The sequence below is a fragment of the Papaver somniferum genome, chromosome 10 (assembly GCF_003573695.1).
Source record: "Papaver somniferum cultivar HN1 chromosome 10, ASM357369v1, whole genome shotgun sequence".
NCBI lineage: Eukaryota > Viridiplantae > Streptophyta > Magnoliopsida > Ranunculales > Papaveraceae > Papaver > Papaver somniferum.
Genome location: NC_039367.1, coordinates 119,011,314 through 119,027,454, shown reverse-complemented (window position 1 = coordinate 119,027,454; position 16,141 = coordinate 119,011,314). Strand labels below are relative to the sequence as shown.

General features: G+C 36.6%; 1 long non-coding RNA gene across 5 annotated transcripts; it reads left to right on the top strand.

Moving 5' to 3' along the window:
• The first annotated feature begins 1,726 nt into the window (after positions 1-1,726).
• On the top strand, positions 1,727-5,838 carry LOC113316829. Of its 5 annotated transcripts, none has more exons than XR_003343025.1 (7): positions 1,727-1,984; positions 2,099-2,268; positions 2,926-4,017; positions 4,190-4,311; positions 4,410-4,496; positions 4,599-4,769; positions 5,212-5,838. It is a non-coding gene; the product is annotated as an uncharacterized LOC113316829 (long non-coding RNA). The 5 variants fall into 5 exon arrangements; XR_003343027.1 differs by having other exon boundaries at positions 2,926-4,311; positions 5,219-5,300; positions 5,396-5,838; XR_003343024.1 differs by having other exon boundaries at positions 2,926-4,311; positions 5,212-5,300; positions 5,396-5,838.
• The last annotated feature ends 10,303 nt before the right edge of the window (positions 5,839-16,141 follow it).

Here is a 16,141-nt window from a genome sequence, read left to right as displayed (position 1 = left end):
AATGTTATGATTGATTGTTTAAAATTAAAACCCAAAATTCATAAACCTTAAAGTTGAAACTTAGAACATCAAAAAAAAAGGAGTTCAACAGACAAAACGAATAGATGATAGTAGTTGTGATTCAAAATTAGGATTTGATTACTTGAAATCAAAAATTTGATCCGAAAATTTTCTTGGATTTACAGTAGCAGAAACATAATCGGTAGATAACTATCTATTTTACCTACCGATTATGGTTGATGTTCTTGGATTTACACTAGCAGAAACATAATCGGTAGATAATAATCTACTTTACCTACCGATTATGGTTGATGTTCTTCGTTTCTTAAGAACATCAACCATAATCGGTAGGTAAATTGATCGATATCTACCGATTATTCTTGATTCTAAAAATTAAATTTCTCTGTACAAAAAGTTACGCACAATCGATAGATAATGAACACCATTAACTACCGATTGTGAAAGTAGAAAATTTTAAAACTTTTGTTAAGTTTTGAAATTTTGAATTTGAGGCCATGAACACAATCGGCAGATAATAAGCATCACTTATTAACACAATTCACTTCCAATTATGGTAGTACTAAAATTCGAAAATTTAGTATATTCGGAGGTTAAAGTAACACACTTTACTACCGATTATGGTAGTACCAAAGTTCGAAAATTTTAGGATTTTGGCAAAATCAGATTTTGGGGCCAATATACATTCGGAAGTCAAATTTACTACCGATTATGGTAGTACTAATATTCGAAAATTGAATATATTCGGAGGTTAAAGTAACACATTTTACTACCGATTATGGTAGTACCAAAATTCGAAAATTTTAAGATTTTGCAAAATCACATTTTGGGGCCAATATACATTCGGAAATCAAATTTACTACCGATTATGGTAGTATTAATATTCGAAAATTGAGTATATTCGGAGGTTAAAGTAACACACTTTACTACCGATTATGGTAACACCAAAGTTCGAAAATTTTAGGATTTTGGTAAAATCTCATTTTGGGGCCAATATACGTTCGGAAGTTAAATTTACTACCGATTATGGTAGTGCTAAAATTAGAAAATTTAGTATATTCGGAGGTTAAAGTAACACACTTTACTACCGATTATGGTAATACCAAAGTTCGAAAATTTTAGGATTTTGGCAAAATCTCATTTTGGGGACAATATACATTCGGAAGTCAAATTTACTACCGATTATGGTAGTATTAAGATTCAAAAAATGAATATATTCGGAGGCTAAAGTAACACAATTTACTACCGATTATGGTTGTACCAAAGTTCGAAAATTTAAGGATTTTGGCAAAATATCATTTTGGGGCAAATATACATTCGGAAGTTAAAGTAACACACTTTACTACCGATTATGGTTGCACCAAAGTCGAAAATTAAAGGATTTTGGAAAAATCTCATTTTGGGACCAATATACATTCGGAAGTTAAAGTAACACACTTTACTACAGATTATGGTTGTACCAAAGTTCGAAAAAGCAAAAAAAAAAAAAAAATCCCTCAAATTTTTTTATCACCCGAATCCTGCTCAAACTACCGAATATCGAAGGGTAATTTTGTCATTACGAAATATAGGAGATAAGGGGTGAACACAATTTAGAGTTGGGTGACCTTTTTTGTTTTATTGTTGGCCCCTAATTCCTTTTGAGTGACCCCTAAAAACGCTACGATAAATAAGCCATTCCATCCTTTCTGATAAGTTACGGAGAAACCCTATTGGAAATCCCTTACTTTTTTTCTTTCCGTCTCTTTGTTTCTCTGTATCAATAAACCCTTACTCTCTTTTTTTTTTTATTTTTTTCAGGAAACTAACTCCTATTGGAAATCCCTTACTCCTTTGCTTTCTTTCTCTTTATTTCTCCGAATGAATAAACCCTAACCCTTTTTTTTATTTTGCAGGTGCGAGTTTTGTCTAAGATAAGTTACTGAGAAACCCTAATAGCCATTCAAGAAAAGATCTCAAGATTCAGGTGAGATTTGTATTCAACTTTAAAGTGTTCATAGTTAATTAATTACGATCTTTGAAGTGTTCATACTTTGTTTCTTATCATTTTCTCTTCGATGTTGTTACACTGATTTTTAAGGTCAAAAGCCAATTCCAATTGATTTTTAAGGTTAATAGCCAATTCCAAGTGAAAGTTTTAATAGTAAAAACTCGCCCGTGCTGCATCTCGGTCTTGGACAAATGCTGCAATGGTGATGCAAATGGAAAAAATGACGCTTAGTCATGTGGAGGATGCACAAGGGATTTGAGGTATTGATCTTATTTCATTGGCGTATGGCTAATCTTATTCTGCTTAATGGGTGTACCCCGTATTAGTTTTTACTTAAAAGTTGTTTAATTGTAAATACTAAATCTATGAGATAGACTATGTCAAAAAATTGTAGATGAGGAAGAGTTATAGACATCTTGGCATGATGTATGTGAAAATTGCAATTAGTAGAAAGTAGGCATATATGAGAATCTGACAAATAAGCTATAGAGATCCCGTCGCGGAACCGTAAATACCTATGTGTACTTAAAAAAAGGTCAGTGGGAGAAGATTATTTGTTTCCCGATTATTCAAATCATTTGGGATTGGAAGAAAGCCTATAAAAAGGTCCAGCACTGACCAATTAAGTTCAATCCTTAAATTCTTGGAATGAGCAATTAAGTTCAAGACTTCAATGCCGGCAGTGAGCAATTTTGAGCTGTTGTATTTCAGTTTTTACTGCCTTTTGTTATTAGATATATGGAGCTGTAGATTAATTTTATCATGACTTATAACAGCTTAGCTCGATTGACCGACGTTTGGGTACTTTTTTTTTTATTAGTGAAAGTGGGTATTTGATACAGTTGGTTGTACATATATGCAACGTGCGACACCAAGGTTATTTTGTTTACTGACTAGCCTTTGTTTTGATTTTGCAGGTGAGAAGATTGTGTTAGTAAAGGGTTCAGAGGTGATTTGTGGTAATGGACATCAAGGAAGATAAACTCCAGAAGGTTTGGGATTTTAGGGAAGCGGCATAAGCTGTTACTGATAGATTAAGTTGTTACTGATAGATTAAGTGTTGTACTTATATTGGAATCTTAATCTCATTAATAATTGTGATTACTACTACCCATCTGTATTCTTGGTTCAGATATTTGCATTTGCCGCTAATGGAAAGTCATGGCATAAAATATTTGCATACTATTTGGTTGGTTTTGACGAATTATGCTTCTTCAATATATTTAGTCTTAATCATACCATTTTAAGTTCATATGGAAAATCATAAAAAAGTTGTCGATGTGCTAGAGGAGAATTTATATCACACTTTTACAGTAAGGACTCAAACTCTTACCTCGATGATGCCCACGGTAAGTGCTCTCTTAAGTTAATTGAAGGTTTGTTTGAGTTATTGGGATTTGAAAGTGTTATGGTTTGTTAATATTGGTCAGTTTATTTTGTTAGAATTTATCTGTTCTTTGCTGCGATCGAACTTAAGTACTGATTAATTGGGTATATATATTTTCTTTAATTTTTCAGCAGTAGTGGTTACTAATAATGAATCTGTCAGTCACGATTTAGTAATTTGAAGTATGTTCGTTCTCATTGCTGGTGAATCAATTGGCCAGGTAGCCCAAAATTACGAAAGCTATCATTTTATTCATAGTGGGTTTCATGTTTAGTGTTGTTCTTAAGAAAACATAAGTAAAATGCCGAAATCCAGTTGATGTTAATTGTTCAAGGTAGTCTTAAAAGTGTAATGGTGTATGATTTGAGCTATGATTTGAGCTATGATTTCCCATGAGAAAAGATTGGAAGAAGTACGAATAGTTTCTGCCGGAAAAGGGAACTAGGTAAACTTCCATCTGGTTCTTACTGATTTCAGTATTTTGATTCATTATTTGTTATGAGAGAGGTAGCAAGGTATAAGTTGATTTTCACTGTGAAATTTTGGAAGCCTTAGTGCTGAAAGCTGATAAAGCTGATACCACTAATTTTGCATGTAGTGTGGGCAATTTTACATGTGCCTGGTGAGTACCTTTTCTTTTTTTGTAATTTCATAATCGCCTTAGTAATTTCATTCTGTGTGTTCTGCGTCTTTGGATCGTATGCGCTTTCTGTATTGCTTTTTTTCTTGCAGTGTGCATTACTATTTTCTTGGCAGTATCTGTTTCAGACTAACATATCTTTCGCCGCATGCAGCTCTTTGTGGGTTTCAATCATTGGTTTATGTTAGTATATCCTTCAATGACATCCCCATAGTGAGATTTTTTGCCGCGTTGATACCCTTGAAGCTGGTGCTATAGTTGTTCTCAAATCCGAAGGTAGGTAGCTTCCTATAATTTCAATAATCGAGTAGAATCATGCTCGACTATGAGCATTGAATCAAATTGGTATGTTATAATCGTGGATGGTGGTGCAGGGTCATGGATAGACTGTGGGTATCAGCTTACAACATCCATAGTGTCGCCGCCGCTGCCCAGCCTTTCTTTTTCCTTCGCTTCACATGGTATGTTATGAACATGAATAATCTGCCTCTTTTCTTTTCAATCTTCTCAGTATCTATCCTATATTGTTTTTTATTCTAACTGTCCTGCTTTATTTGTTACAGAGAATACAAGGATTAGTTGTGATTCAAGGGGCGGTGTTCATCCAAGCGGGGTCATAGTTGTTCCTTGATTGAGCATTATTCTAATGTGCAGCTTGAGCAAGTATTCTAATATGCTACTTTTTAGTTCAGCATTACTTCGTTAATGCTAAAAAACTAAAACTGCGGAGTAAGGTGAGACCTTTTGTAGCTGCAAGTGATTGTATTTAGTTGAAAATTTTAGCTGCATATATAATACTTAACCAATTAGTTGGGGGTTGTTCCTTTTTACTTCCGTATTTTCATAGTAGGTATTATCAGGAACTACAAGAGTGAGATCTTTTGTGGGATATGTTTTTGCAGTGTTCTGCATTTTATGGATTCTTCTTTTGCATAAAGTGCTCACCCAGCTACAAATACATTATAAGATCCTTTCAGAGACAAAATAAATCAAGGGTTAAGTGTAGTAATCATTTGTTAGGTACATGACATACGGAAAATGATTATTAAGAGTAGCGAATTATTAATTTTCCCTTCGTGCTACCATTATTCTTATGTCCACTGCATTTCTGTAATAACTACACCACTACTGATTAACCTGGCGCAGATTGTTTAATTTTGTTATTTATCTACCCAGAATCCAGATGGTTGGTTGCTGAGCACACATTTTGCACTCCATATTATCATCTCAATTGTACGACTGAATTAATTATGGGTCTATATGAGGTAAAACTTTGCGCTGTATAATTTCTGGAATTGATTCACTCATTAAAATTGTCATACTGAAATTGAACATCAACTGTTCTACCGCACATTGGTAGGAAACTGGCCAGAAAATGATATCTTCATACCCTGAAGCACTTTATACTTATGGGATGTGAACGTGAAGATGACCTACTGATGTTAATTGAATATGGTATGTTATAACTGTTTGATTTTACAAGAATGTAGCCTGCTTGATTTCATTGGCTTAGTTGGTTTTGCTCTCCCTCAAGTCGGTGACGTCATCTTTGAATTCTGGTCATGCAAATTTCATCATTTGCGGATCAGTTCAGCAACTCACACAATCTGACATTTCCTTTTCATTTTTAATGCACACGCCTTGACTATGTATATACTTAGGACTTGACCAATGATATTGGCACTGACTGAATGGACAATGTAAGGGTTAAACACGGATACATTAAAGATGTGTTCACTATCCAAAAGGATATGACCGAATACTTGCTTTTCCAATGATATTGCCACTGAATGGTCAAGTTAATTTTTCCTAATGAATACGAAGGTCGCCAAGCGTCCACAAGAACGACGTGAATGCATTCCCATTTGGGTTATTAAGTTCTGTTAGGGTTCGTTTACAACAACTTCCAATCAATTTAAAGGACTTGGGCGAGGCGAATCCGAGTTTTACCAAATCAAATGGGGACTAGGGCGAGGTGAAGCCGAGTTTTACCAAATCAAATGGGGACTTGGGCGAGGCAAAGCCGAGCTTTACCAAATCAAATGGGGACTTGGGCAAGGCGAAGCGGAGCTTTACCAAATCAAAGAAAGAGGCAGTGGTGCATTGTATTTGTAGTTTATAGTTGTAGATTGAATTGGTGAACAGTTTGCGAAGCTGCCCGGACGTAGCACGGGCACAAAATCTAGTTTCCTATGTAAAGAGAGATGTAAGTTTAGAAAGGGGAGTTTAGAAGGAGGTTGGTCGGTTGTACAAAAATGAGCTCCTCTCCCTCTCCCTCTTTTTTTTTTTTCCTTCTTCCAAACTTCATTTCCTCTCTAATGGAGTTTCAACTTCATCAACGTAGCTACGTAGAAACTTAATAAAACTCATACTCTCATTATCCTATGGACGTAATCTTTTATATCATTTACTTTCCTGTTATTTATACTTTTATCAGCACTTTTATTTATTTTTATTAAAACTACAATTGAAATAAAACTATAAAAGAATAAGAAATTAATGGTAAATCAATTCATCGGAAAATTTATGAGAGAAGACGTAATCTTATCTATAAAAAACCCAAACGGCAAAAGAAAAAAAAAGAACAGATAATAATATCGCTACAGAAAAAAATTCTGTGTTTGTGTGTGCGTGGGTGGGTGGGAGATTCTAAATTGAATAAATTAACAGGGAATGGACAGGTATGACGGTTAATCAAGCGACGTAGAGAAATGCAACGCATGCATGTGCCAAATGCGATTTGGCCTTGGCCACAAATGCACAATGCATTCGGAGTTACAAGCTAGGCATAAGCATGCACCAAATACGATTTGGACATGACCAATAGTGTGAGATAATCATTAACATGAGCCAAATGGAATTCGGTCATGGCATGTATGCACGAGGCATTGTGTAATGCAAGCAAGGATTGCATAAGCACACTTGCATTATTTGAAGAATGAAGCATCATGATGGTGGTACTTGACTGGTGTACGCATCATTGGCACAACAAGATCATAAGCATACGCCAAACACATGGTATTGATGGGTCGAGTTGGTTACACTCAGTTTCCGTAGCTTTATGCTTTTCTAAACGAAGTAAACTGCCTCTTTGGCTTATAGAAAGATATGCAAGTTGGGACGGTTAGCCAGTTGCCTTGCACAAAGTGAATCTGTAACTCCTAGGCCGTTACTTTGAAATAGCTTTTGTAAGGCTATATAAGCATGATCTTGTAAAGTTTTGGGTATCCTGTGTGACCGAAAGTGTGCAGTAATAATAAAGCTTAAGCCAAGATTATGTGTTATATTTTGTCCCGGTTTTGGCGTAACAAGTATGCACAACTGTTATATGCGGGTGATGATTTTGGAAGCATGATTTTTTTTTGAACTGAACCTCTAATTAGCATGGCATTATTATAACTTAGTCAAGAAGAAAAGAAATTGGCTAAGTGCTGTGTTGTGGAACATATTGTCGTTGTCAAGAAGAAAATAAATTGGCTAAGTGTTGTGTTGTGGAACATAGTGTCGTTGTCAAGAAAGGTTGTTTCATTTGCAAAGTTTACCTTTGTGAAAATTCGGGTATTAGAGCCCTGTCCTAGTTAGGGTCATTGTGTTCTTGTTGGTATAAGAAGATTGATCAGATTATTGTTGTTCTTGAAAACGGTTGTTGATCACGTTCAAGTGAAGGATTCGCACTTAGAAGGCAAGAGAAAAATGGGAAAATGATCAAGTCCTATTCGCGGTTAGGGTACGTGAATCCTGTCAGAGCACTGCTCGGTAGAACTCGCAAGTTTTTCTATCTCAAGATTGTTGTCAATGCTAGTACCACAAAACTATATCTTGATTTCTAGTCTACTTAAGTCAAGTCTCGGACTAGAATTAAAGTATGGTAGTTGATTATCAGACATTATTGAATAATCCTCAAAGATTGAAGATCAAATGAAGACATCTGGAGAACTTCATCGACAAAGAGGTATGTGAAGACTAACCATTCTATTTGCTCATGGCATTACCATTCTATCTATATGAGACCATGTCGTATAACTTCTAGTAGGTTTAATATTTCAAAGAAGAATTTTCGAGTCAAGCTTGTCTTGTTATACATCTCGAAATATAATTCAAGCAATGGATGTTCGTAGATGACAATCTTCTTAGTCAAAAAATTTATTGTTCAAGAACTATTTGTGATTCAAATGGATCATTTGAAAATTTCCTAAGCAATGATATATCAGAATTTCGATTCAATGGATATTTTTGAGATAGGGGCAGGCCAATTTCATAATTCTCCCTTATGGACGTGCCATTTCATATTTCCCAACTAAGGAACTCATACCAAAAGGGGCCAAAATATAAATATTACTGAAGTCTTCAGCCTTATCAGTTTCCTCAGAAAAATATGAAATGCTAGGGATTGAAAGAAAATATTCATGTATACAGACCAAATGAAGAAGCAAAGTCTCGATCAAATGAAGAAATATCATTTTTTTGGAAATATGAATAAAATCAATATCTACTTATCAAAGTTTTGTCACCGGCGAGATCAAATTGAGGAACTCGGAGGGACAGAGTGGTCTACTGCATTGCAATGATACAGTTAGGGTGAGATCCGTAAAGGTATGTACTTCAAGGTTTCTAGTATTCACTAATGTGTGATGATGTCTACTGATCTATCACTGACAAAGGAATTTCCTCTTTGGGTTTGAGTTCCTAGCGTAATCCTAAAAAGAACCACGTACATGCCTCGTTATTCTCGCACTTCCGAATAAAGAGGATGAGAAGACGGATACTATAAATACAAGAGCAAGAGATGTCTTCTATTTCCGAGCTCTCCAACTTTTGGTAAGGGAAGAATACTTGCTCTTTTTTACTCATAGGAGAAAGCATCGTCGTTACCATACTAACAAACTATTATCCTGAATTCACCGAGAAACTATTCAATCACTAGTAGCTTTGTTTATGAGTATTCCCCGAATGCAGCAAAGAAAGAAAATTGACATGTTCGTTATGGAGATATTACATGCATGTTTTGTCTCATTCCGCTAGTGACGGACAACCTGTTATAACCTACTAGGCTTATTGCATGCGTATTTGGTTGAGATGTCTACTACAAAGATTTTTTCTACAAATTAAGTTGCATATTTCTTATTGAAATATGGTATGAAAATCCTAATGGAAAATTATCGAGAAGCATGGATAAAGTGGTCTACTGCATTACATCGATTCAACTAGGGTGAGATCTGTAAAGGCATGTCTTTAAAAGTTTTTGGTGTTCACTAAGATGTGATGATGCCTCCTAATCTATCGCTGACAGAGGTATTTCCTATTGGAGTTTGATTTTCTGGCGTAATCCTAAAAAGAACCAAGTAGATGCCTTGTCATTCTCGCACTTCCGAATAGAGATGATGTGATACAAGAGCAAGAGATCTTGATAGGGTTTAGAAACCTATATAATTAACCGCAATCACAAGGTGTCCAACTATTAGACAGAGGCAAGTACGGATCGAATCCATAAGGAGCAGTGGAGATAAATTCAAAAATAGAAGGCAAGAATGAAATAACAAAAATAGAGAATAAACAACCTAAAATAATGAAATCCTATATAAATAACCGCAATCGAAAGGTGTCCAACTAGTATACAGAGGCAAGTACGGATCGAATCAATAAGGAGCAGTGGAGATAAATTCAAAAATAGAAGGCAAGAATGAAATAACAAAAATAGAGAATAAACAACCTAAAGTAATGAAATAAATTCAACCAGAGACAATCGGTAACCAGGGTTCACGGATTCTACCTTTGTATCAATTTAAGAGAAAAACTAAAATCATCTTAATTATGCCCATTCCAAGTTCTATATGACGACATCTATCAAATGTATAACTTCTCAAATATTCCTTTTATCCGTAAGGATGACTCATCAAAGAAATCCCAAGCATGAATTATCAAAGAAGAAACAAAGAATTGTGTGAAGCTAATTAAACATATTCTATATAAAATCGATTGACAAAATTCATGAAATACAAATTTAATTTATAAAAGCATAATACCAAATATTTTCGAATTAATCATGTTCTGCTGCTAAATATGGTTTCCAACTGCAAAACCCTAGTTACAAAATCATTAGCAAAACATGAAGACGCTTAAAACCTATAAAAATGATTAAGAAAGAAAATATAAATTGAATCGTTATTGCCGTCATGGCAGACAATCAGTCTTCTTCTTCCCCCTTGTTTTACCTGCTCGCCTCCTCTCTGTCTCAGACGGCACAATCAAAACTCCCTAGAACCAGCCGTCTCCACTTTTCTCCAGCCGAAAGCAGACCCTCTCTGTCGTCACTCCTCAGAAACCCCCAAAAGAAGACTCCCTTTCTGTCGACCCAACCCTTCATTTTATGAGTGGCGGAACCAGCCATTCATGTAGAGGGGGCTAAAGAAAAGAATTCTATAAATATAATGAAGTTTAGGGGCTAAAGAAAAGAATTCTATAAATATAATGAAGTTTAGACTGTTCAGTGGGCTAAATACTAAATAATGGTGAGCTAAATCCTAAATATATGATAAAATTAAGGGTGAATATGTGATTATTTTGATTTTAGGGGGGCTAGAGCCGGGGTTAGTCAACCCTTGGCTCCGCCCCTATTTTTATCCCAAAACCGTCGGTTAGCCAGTGGGTGCCTGCCTTGTTGGACTTAAGTGAGTGACCATTGAACTTCTTCACAAAGGTCCACCTGACTTCTTTTGCGTAAGAAAATACCGCCATCTCCTTCTCACACTAGAATACATGATTTATACCGGGACTGACACCATTTAGTCGATCCAACGGCCAGAATCGTTTAAGATTTTGGGATGAGATGGTATCAATTCCTGATAATGTTGGTATCAACCCTTATCAATCGTGTAGAATACCTCCCGTCATCTCCCATATTTCTAGTCATTCCAGCCAATTTGTCAATATTTCACTTGTAACACATATTTAAGGTAAACATTTTATAAGAACACAAAAACAATAATATTAGTACAAATACAAAACACTATAACAAATACTTTAAATTAGGCGATAAAAGTATATAATTTAAAACTTATCAAATGTCTCCTATCATTGGTCTCTGGAATATTTGGCAGTGGAAGAAAAACACCACCACTTACTATTTTGTTTTACCCACGGGAGAAAGCATCATGGTAACCATACTAACAAACTATTATATTGGCTTTACTAAGAGCATCTCCAATGTAATATGGATATGAATTCCATGTGGAGACCTAGAAAAAAAGGGATTTGATAGCATAAAATACAAATATAAATTTTGTATTCATTAGCATCTCCAGAAGTAGTTGTATCCATATTTAATTTGATACACTTGTCAATTATTTGTTGGATAATTAATTCACAAAATCTAATAAATAACTAAAATTAAAATAAATTGATGACGTGGGTATGGACGAGAGTTTCCAAAAACTTATACTCTCTTCCATACTCAAACTTCCATGTCATATTAAATTTTAATTTTCCAACCACTATTGGAGAAGTTTTTTTTGGTAAAAATTTCTAAAATCTTAGATGGCATCAATATTTTTAGAAACTCATGCTCCAGTGGAAATGCTCTATGAAACTATTCAATCACTGGTAGCTTTATTTATGAGTATAGTCCTCGAATGCAACAAAGAAAGAAATTGACATATTCATTACGCAGATATCGCATGCATGTTTTGTCTTACTGAGCCTGTGATGACAACTTGCTATAACCTAGTGATCAACTACTAGCATTTTCCGTGTACACACGTCCTTGGGGTATGTAAGAAATATAAAGTGATCTCATCAGAACTTTGTGGAGATTACTACCAAAGTTGGAAATGGAGATCGATGTATGCACCTTCTATTTACCCGGCTTTGAGTTCAGAAAATTGGGGTGTCCCGGATTTGTGCGCATGGTATTGGATTCTGATATAAGACGAGGCAAAGTTTGTCCGAAGGGAGACTGAATAGTAGCCAGATCCTAGGAACTGAAATCTTATTCCACCACCACCACCACCACCACCACCACCACCACCCCCCCCCCCCCCCCCCAACCAAAGTAGAGTATTATAAAGAGCAATTGTAAATAGAACATCTTAGGGTAAACATCCAAATATTATTATAGGGTAATGGAGACTAATCCCAAACACACAATACAATTATCTCGAGAACCTTAGCTTTTCTTGGGAGGATTCTCTCCTTTTATAGGCAAAGCCTTACATGTCAGTACCGTACAGGTGTACTCTAATATCTTTCTTAGTAAGTCTTCTATTGCTAGCCGTACACATGTACCATTACAGTTGTGATTATTTAGGCACCCACTACTTTGTTGCCTTCAGGGCAATCCGATTGTATCGCATCATGTTGTATGGTGACCACGACGTTCCTGATGGAGGCTTCGGCTCGCGTCCGCGGCTCGCGTCCGCGGCTCCCGTTAGCGCCTTTGGGTCTTGACCAAAATCGTGTATTTACATTAGCCCCCTGACTGCATTGTCGATACTTGCGGTCTCGACATTCAGTCATATCCCGTGTTTGGTGTGTTCCTCTGGTCAATCCTTTTGTGAAGCCCCCTGGTCAATCACGACTTCGGAATTCTAGCCTTCTGCGGCTTCTTGAAGCCCTCTGTTGACCACGACTCCCTGACTTCTGGGCTCATGATGCTCTTTTTTCTCCTCTTCTCTCTTTTTCTTTTGGGGGTCCGTGCTATCCGGATTTTCATTTCCCACGTGTTTCCTTTTCCAAGTCCTTCTTACTTGTTCTGGAGATTTCCCTTTTCTTAGGTATAAATACTCGTTGCTCTGCTCGCTTGAATTTTCATTTTCATCGAGAATTCTCTCCTTTTCAATCTTTCTATTATTACTCATGTGGTTGTGATGACACATTTCCGGGATGGGTATTCGGTGTTCTTGGGATCGTCCCCGGGCTTAATTATTAGGGGAAATTCTGGAAAAGAGGTTCGGCGTTTGTTATTGGTTCGGGGAGAAGTGGAATGTTTGGTGACTCATCGTCATGCTGTTCATGCTCGTCTTTGGGCTAAATGGTCAGAGCAGTAAAAAACTCACGAAATGGCTCTTCATTCGAAGGCTTCTCCGTGTAGATGGTGGATTTTCGACAAAGGGTAGAATTGTAAAACTATACTCCAGATTCGGCAACCGGATGAGTATTGAGGCTCATGTATCTCATCAAAGCATGAAAGCTCATGCCATAAAATCTCTGACTGAGAAGGTTGTCTCTCAGAATACATGTAGATGTGTAGTCTCTCAGCTGAGACCACGACACATCTCATGAATACTGAGCAATTTCAGTAATTACTCCGGATCCGGAAATCGGATGAGTATCGAGACTTATGTCTCTATGCATGAAAGCTCATGCCACCTCTGATGGAGAAAGTCTCTCAGAGAAGATGTAGATGTGTAGTCTCTCAGCTGAGGCCACGAAACATCGCATACTGTATAGAATCGAAAGATTGGGCGGCTCCTAGACAGCATGTCTGCTAGTATAGAGCGACAACATCTTCGGGATGTAACCAAGTTTTCCCCGACTATGCAAGAGGAATATGACACTCCAGCAAGTTCATATTTCTCAACCCTCAGATAATTAATGCACCTAGACATGAATCCCTTCTAGTATAGAGCCAACAATTAATTATCTTAAATCGTCTGAATATCCAGCAATATTCTACGAGCCATTGCCTGAATATCCAGCAATATTCTACGAGTCGTCAATCAATCGACTGAATATCCAGCAATATTCTACGATTCCTCGTTATATTTCGTTACTTCAATCTGTGGTTCTTCCCAGCAGAATTCCACAGGTTAGTAATAAATATTCAACGAAACAGGAATCTGAGCGTCGAATAAGCCCTGACAAAAATGGTGCAAGTGTAATTAGCGGATAATGCACAAACCAGCATTTTGAATGCACGAACGAGCATTTCAAAAATACGAACGAACGAGGAACCTATGCAAAATAGGAAGGGAAAATAATAATAATAATAAAATATTAAGCAAAAGCGCCAGTGGCTAGGCTCACTAGCCGGCCAGTCATGCCGTGACTAGTCCCGCGCCCAATTTTATATTTTATCATATTTTTACTATCTTCACGATCTCATGAAAATCCTCTTGTTCGAGCAAATTTCTTTTATTTCAAAGAAATTATCTAAATCACATGATTTTATCAAAAATAATAAAATTAGGGAAAGGTGTTGCGGGACCGAGCACCAGCCGGCCATGTCTTGGACGTGGCCGGTCCCACACCTCACGTCCCATTATTTTATTATTCCTTCTCAAATTATGAAAATTCCTTGATTTTATGAATTTTTCCTGAAATCATGAAAATTACCTAATTTCATGTATTTTTTATCTAAATCACATGATTTTATCAAAAATAATAAAATTAGGGAAAGGTGTCGCGGGACCGCCGACCGGCCGGTCATGCCTTGGTCATGGCCGGTCCCACACCTCACGTCCCATAATTTTATTATTCCTTCTCAAATTATAAAAATTCCTTGATTTTATGAATTTTCCCTAAAATTACCTAATTTCATGTATTTTCTCTAAAATCATGGAAAATATTAAAAAATTAGGAAAACTTGTGGGACCGGGCTCTAGCCGGTCGGCCATGCCCTAGCCGGTCCCACACGCCCATTATTTTAGGTGTTTTGTTTCCTGATTTCATGTAAACTCCCTGATTTCAACAAAATATCTTGGTTTTCAACAAATCCCTTTGATTTTATGAAAATTATCTAAAATCATCAAAATTACATAAAATTGGGAAGAGTGCCTTGGGACCCGCGCCCATTGGCCGTCCATGCCACGGCCATTGCCGGTCCCACACTCCCATTCCATATTTTATATTTTAATTTATGTCTCTCATCTCATGGAAGTTCCTAATTTCGCCAAACTCTCCAGTTTCATGGAATTTCCCTTAAATCAGAGAAAAATACATAAAATCACATAAAACTGGGAAAAGCATGTGTCAGCCTAGCCATGGCCGGTCCCACACCTTGTGATTCCTTGTTTATTTATTATTTTCATCATCTCATGTATTTTCCCTAGTTTCAGCAAAACCATGGATTTTTCATATTTTCTCCAAATGTTGCTCAAACGTGCACCAAAAAATATCAAAATTCTCAGGACTGAAGCACGGACATCATGGTGACACGGGCACATCCCCTTGACCGACCAAGGGTGACCCTGAGGCTTGCAAACAGCTGGTACCGCATGTTTTAATGACTTTAACCTAATTTGCTCAGTTGCTCATATTAGGTTCGAACTCTTTCCAAACAATTGGAAGTTCACTCAAACGACCATCTGCTGGTCCCATGACCACCAAGAGCCGGTCTCATGACCTCTTGGTCGGTACCTCATATTTTCTACATCAGGTTTTATGATTTGTCGCTCACACGAGCATTATTTCAGTAAATGATTAAATCAACATTTAATCATTCTTTCACCAACTGGTCCTCAAGAGACTTTGGTATTTTTGCTCATTCGAGCAATTGGGCGTTATATGGTGAACCCGTCATCCCATGTAGCTGGTCCTATGTGATTTGCAATAAATCATCATCTTGGTAAAATTAGGGTTTTGAATCCAGAACTCTGCAAAAACGTGATTCTGAGCAGATTCGAACACTCTGATAATTTTATGTTGATTCCATGATTAACATTCGTATTTATTTTGCTCGACTCAGCAGTCAGTAACTTAATTTAATATTTTATTTGGTCCAGCTACCAACAATTCATCAAAAGAACAATATTTGTTCAAACTAGAAATATTTGCTCAATTAGCAATATTCGCTCGAACCGGCAATATTTGCTCAAACCAAAGAATATTGGTTCAACTATCAATATTCAACAATTTAGCAACACAATTTTGCTCGTCTTAGGTTATAATGATACCTCGTCTCAGCAGACATACATTTAATTCATGAGTTTCGGAACATTTGCTAATCATGTTCAACTCAGCAATACATGGACTTATCGTCCCACAAAGCCAGCAACTAACTCCACGAGATTTCAATCGTGTCACATGGGGGGATATTAACTAGGGTTTTGGTCTGGCGGTCTACGACACGTGTGTTCACCCGCGATGAGAATGTGAGCAAGTCGTGCAATCA